Source organism: Nematolebias whitei, chromosome 3 (genome assembly GCF_014905685.2).
Source record: "Nematolebias whitei isolate Nwh7 chromosome 3, NemWhi1, whole genome shotgun sequence".
NCBI lineage: Eukaryota > Metazoa > Chordata > Actinopteri > Cyprinodontiformes > Rivulidae > Nematolebias > Nematolebias whitei.
The window spans coordinates 15754637-15760636 of NC_056500.1; the positions used below are offsets into that span (position 1 = coordinate 15754637).

At 39.7% G+C, this 6000-nt stretch overlaps 1 protein-coding gene across 1 annotated transcript in view; it reads left to right on the top strand.

Annotated features, from left to right (window-relative positions):
- ptprsa (protein tyrosine phosphatase receptor type Sa) overlaps nucleotides 1-6000 on the top strand; it is a 198093-nt gene that overhangs the window by 157591 nt on the left and 34502 nt on the right. The window lies entirely within an intron of this gene.

Below are 6000 nucleotides of genomic sequence, written 5' to 3' on the forward strand. Positions count from 1 at the left end.
AAGTGAAAAACCGTGAAGTAGGAATAGTAGTACAAGTAGTAAGTAGTAGTTTATTTTAGTATTTATTTATTTATTTATTTATTTATTTATTTATTAAGGTGTTTTAAACCCTTCCCACACTCTTGCAACATTCTAAACAATGTCTCTAAACTCTAAACGCTCTAAAAGAGCACAGAATGTCATGATTTCAGCTCCCTGCCTCCTCTGCCCTTTGCTACTTGCAAGTGCTCTTGGCCACGCCCACTTCTCGCTCTGCACAGTGAACAGCTGATCAGCTGCAGCAGGAAGTTTATCCTGCAGTATGGGCTGTACAAAGCTGCAGGAGGTGCTAAATCATTTAAAATGATTTATTTTAAATAAAAATTCCATGCCGATTGTGTGGCTCATCCATCAATTAGCCAGTTGTGTGTCATGTCCACTCTTATTTTGAAAAACCGCAATAGAGCGAGTCTGCAATAAACGAGCCGCAAAGTAGCGAGGGACTACTGTATACGCAAATGCAAACCTGTGCTACAGCCTTTATGTCCACTGAGTGCTCTCACATCTTTGGGTTCAACATCATTTGGCCTCCATAACTCCCTGCAGGCCATATCTATGCATTCATTGTGTCTCCAAGTAACAATTAACCACTGATGAGTAACAAATTGTTGGAAAGTTTGTCTCGTGTTCAACTGGAAACATATCCTGTTTTGTTCTCTGGGGTTTACATGCTTCCACTGTTGTCTTTCCTCTCTTCTGATGATCATCCAAGCTAAAGTCGGGTGTTTGCAGCTGAGCACATTACATCCTGCTCACATTCTTTTAGGCTTCTACTGCGAAAGCTTGGCCGATATCATCCTCCCACAAATCTTTGAAGGCTCATCTTTCTGTCCGTCTCTCTGCTGTCAAGTGTTTTGTGATTTAGTTTAAATGTCTTCTTGAGTTTGCTGGGTGGGTTCTTTGGAGCTACATCTAAATTGTTGAATAATTCAAGTCACAACCTGAAAACGAATCCCAGCAGATTTTTAATTGTTCTACATTTCAAATCCTGTTCTTCTGTTTGAGCTAATTTAATCCAGATTAGTTACATTTAGCCACGCATAAATGTACAGAATGCTTCTTATTTAAAAAAAGAACGTTTTATACATCGTATATGTTTTTGAGGTGTCGATGTTTCAGACAAGATAATCTGCTTTGTGTAATCTGATGCAACGCAGACCTGCACTTCGAGAAACTTGTTCAGGCTCAAATTGCGGAAAGCAAGCAACAGAGATGGAAAATTCTGAGGAAACGCACCAAAGGAAGAAAATAACAGTATAGTTTCTGTTTATTTCTTCTTCCTTTTCCCCCTTCCATGTTTTCTAGCTTAGTTGTCTTTCAGCCATCCATCTGTCATCCGTGGCCAGCCTCTGCACCATCAAAAGGCTCGCATTTCAAAACAGAGCATTTCTCCTCTGCTTCTTTGGGAGCTCAAACATGCTGCCTTGAGTTTGTTTCTTTGGGCACAACAGACATCTTTACATCAGAGAGTAGAATTGTAGACACACAAGACACAGAAATGTCGATGTTCATTTCATCGTCCTCCTTTGTATTAAGCTTGCCTATGTGAAACTTTGTCGGTGGCTCCGATGATACAATGACTGCCTGTACGATTTCTGTCTTTTTTTTACCTCCAGTGCTTTTTTAATCATTATATTCAAGCTGTCCTGTGCTCTCCCTTAAACATTTAAAGCTCTCGTTACAATCTTTTGCTTCCTTTTCACAAAGGATTCACTAATACATGCACAGGTTTCGCTTTATATACCACAAGTGCTCTCATTCTGCAGCTCTGCCACCGTTCTGCAGGATTGGTTGCTGCCGTTATCTCCACACCCTGTAAATTTAATTTGAATGGACATTTTAGCCCAATTAAGAGGGCCGGTGAGCATTTGTGAACATTCCCATCAGCTAATAGAGAGCGATGCTCAATGAGCATGCTCCCAGTGCAGTTTTCTAAGGGCTCTTCAGTCCATCAGAGCATATGCTACATTGGCTACATATGCCTACTGAACCCTGGTGCTGGGGAACATAGAATATGTTTTGATTAGGTTTCCTTTGAGCAAATGTCTGTGTTCACTGTGTGTGTGTGTGTTGGTACTTTGAGTCCTGGAGGGGATCTGGCTGCCTCACAGCAACATCCTGTAACATCTCGAGGCAGACGATGTGCAGTTTTGTCGTTATCTTCCTTAGTGCCACGAGGTTAATTAGTGTGGGGATAAAGTGATAAAGCAGCACAACTCAGTGGATATCTATTGTTTATCTCTGACCAAACCCTGTCCCTCTTTCACTGTATTCAATTACTTTTTTTACTCCTACTTCTTCTGAAGAATAACAAACAAATACAGTCTATAATACAGGGAAACAACTTCCCTAAAACAAGATTGTGTTAAACCTAAATTAAAGCAAAACATTTTAAAAAATTACACTGCAATGCAACAGGTTTTATTTAAAAACAAATATTAACCACATGCAAGCAGTAGTTTTCTACAGAAATATCATTTTGTAGCTCATCTTAAGTTCCCTTCAAAGTGAGCAATTTTTCCAGCTTGTCTTTTTCTTCCTTTTGACGTGTTCGTTTTGAAGCCCTTGAATCACTGACAAAACAGAATTTCAGAACTCAAAATAGCCAATATTTTATGTGTAAAATTAAACAAATTAGCATTTTTCTTCTATCCACAGCTGGGTTAGAAAACCTGGAGTTTAATTAACCAATAAATGGACATAACAGCAGGCATTCAGGAAGTCGGAGGCTGAATTTTCATTCATCCATTCAACCTTTATTTAAACAGATCAATCACATTGAGCCTCATTTACAAATGAGACCTGTTTGGACAGATAATAAGTGATGAAAGTGATAACACAGGATTTGGAGACCAAAAAAAAAAAAAAAATCCTAACATGCTCTTAATCTTTGGCTGAAGGTTTAACAGCGTAATAGTGAAAAAACAAAAAAAAATCTTGCACAACGACGCCGGCATTCTGCAAGGAGCAGGGGGTGGGGGGTGCATGGGCAATGAGCATGTCCAGAGACAACATACAGATGTACTACAAAGTTCAAATAAAATCACTCATGCATGCGATCACAAAACAAAACCATAAATCAGAAAAATAAAACCATCTAAACGTAGAACGCTCAACAGTTAGTGGCCCCAGATCACACCAAGGATAAAACAAGGTGCGTACCACCAGAACTGTGTGTTCTGGTCTTAACTGTAAACTAAAGCACTAACTTTTTTTATTAGCTCTATTAAAACACTTGCATAAGATGTATTTAGTGTCAGTGCTGGGCAGGACTTTGCTGCTAGATTCATTCCACAGATTGTTTGCCTAAAATTAAATCTAGAGTTTGATACCACAAAATAAACAAATAGAATGTCAAACCCTCCTCACTGCAATGATTTTACTCTTTTTGTACCAATTAAAAATAGCCCTGCTGCTTATTAGCAACGGTCCTGTTGTCAGACACACAGCTTCTGCTCTGCGTTAGCCTTTAAAAAATAGCCTAGCATCATTATGAGCCCTGGATATCAGTCAGAGCAGTTTTACTACTCTCGGTTTGATGGGTTATATAAAAGGCTGGCACAGTTAGAAGAGTGGAGCAGCCAAACCCTTGAATGACAAGGATTTGTACTAATTTTATAATTAATCTGACCCTTATAGCTAAACTCTCTTTTAACTCTTTTCCATCATCTGATGAACCAACATAAACATTTACAATTCATCTTCTGAAACTCTCACTGCACTAATCTTATCTGTGTTATACCAACAAATATAATATTAATTGAACTAACAGTGATAATATTAATTAAAGTCCGTAGTAAACACAATTTGAAGAAATATGCAAATATGACATCCCTGTGAAAACATAGTTTAAACTATCAGGAGAATCTCAATCATCCCTATATGGGAAAAATAAAAGCTTACATTAAAATATATATAATTAAACCCCCCCACACACACACTCTTTCTGTCTCCATTTTGTTTTTTCTACATCTTTACCCATCATTACAGCATCTCATGCAACACCTTACACCCCCACAGTTCTGTAAGCGGAAACAAAATGCTTTCTCATCTCAGCCAACATTTTCCTGCAGAAAGCACCGCACACTTGAACATCCTGCAGACATCAGCCAGTCTCTTGTATGTATCAGCAACCTACATGTTCCTCCAGATTACAGCGGCAGCTATAACAACCGTGCCCTCCTCATCCTCCTCCTCGCAGTTCTGTCAAATCGCATGCACACACATGCACACGCTTCCACGTAAACAGAATCAGACATGCCTGCACCTCCTCCCCGCTGTGATGAATGACGTTTGGAGACAGGGGATCAGAGTACCACCCGCAAGGCTTAATTAGTCATTGTCACAAATCAATTAGGGAGAGGAGGATGTTCAGTGTCTTCATCCTTTTGCTCTCACTTGACGCCGCTAGCGCGATGTCTACACACGAAGATGTCTGCACGAGGTAAACTCACCTGAGGCTTAGTGCTGTGACTATGTCAGTTTAGTTTCTAACTAGAAAGAACGACCTGTTGCAATATTAGCCGAGACTCACGCTTTGTAAGCAAATGGAACATCTAATGTTTCCTTTTATTTATTTTTGCTTCAGCGAGTTGGCCACATCCCATTAAACAGCAGTTCAGCTAAAATAGGCGCAGGGATCCCCTTTCCTTGAACATTTGGGCAGACCCTAGTTGGTCTAGACGCAGCCTCAGCTTGTTGTTGCCTCGGAGGGCCTTTCCTCTAGAGGAGATAAGATTCCCTCTAAGCTCTGACTCCCATCATCTTAGGCGTCACAGCTGTCAGCCAGGAATGTAGGCCCTTTTCCACACCTTTCATTTCCACGGCCTCAGTGCGGAGCTACAGACAAAGAAGCCATTCAAAGTTGGTTTTCACCATCAAACTTAAGCTGGTTTGTCTTTTTTTCCATCTCTGTCTCCGTCCTCTCAGCGGATCCATCTGAGAGCTCAGAGATAGCAAATCAATTTTCTTATTCCTGATCTCTGTGCATGTTGATATGGGGTTTGGCAACAGAAGGGTGAGGGGTGCTTAGTTGGCGCAGCAGAAGCTGACACCCATGGCCAGCCAGTCTGTTCATGAGGCTGGTGTTGGCGGGTACAAATGAAGGTCTGGTCAGCTCTAAACAGTTTGGCTTATTTTGTCCATATCTGTCTCACAACCCAAATTCAGGCCACCCTTGAGGCTGGAGTTAACGCTGTAAAAATGTGCTCTTGTGATTTTCATGATCACCTTTAATCTACATGTTTTTCCCCATAGCATTTTAAGTTGCACTGCAAGCTTTTAAAACCATTGTGTCTTATGTTTACTGTTCTTTACAGATTCTGGTCTAAGCAGTCCTCAGAGTGAAGCAGGGTTTGACTATGAAAGTTAGTTTTTATGCTTTTAGACTATCCACAGCAGCTTTTTTTTTTTTTTTTTTTTTTAAATTTTCCCCCGGGTTTTTTTTTTTTTTTTTTTTTTGTAAATATGCATCTGTATAATTTTCTTTGTGCTTTAGCTTCACTTGCCTCAGTGTACAAACACATAATTTGCATTTGATTATGTTTTGTTTTTTATATATGATGATGCAAAATTTGAGTAATAATTATGTTGTTTTGTGTTGGCACACTGGATTTTTTTTATTTTTTTAATTGGATGCCAATCAAAATCTTCACTCAGGCTCTTGCATTAATCCACCATGCATAAATAACATAAATTGTCACTTTTACTCATGTATACCGTAGATACTTTAAATGTTGTTTTTTTTCCCCACTAACTTAAAATCCATGTAATATTTTCTTTCATCTTCACCTCCGTGTTGTGCCGCTCACTCCCCCTCTTTCACCACCACTGCTCCATTTCCATTCTGAACTGACGGGGTCTTTTCTGCGCTCCGAGATAACGAGCAAAATTAATTAAAGCAATGCCAAACAATGGCTCGACATGTGATCACCCCTTCTTCTTACTAGAGAGTCATCCAAG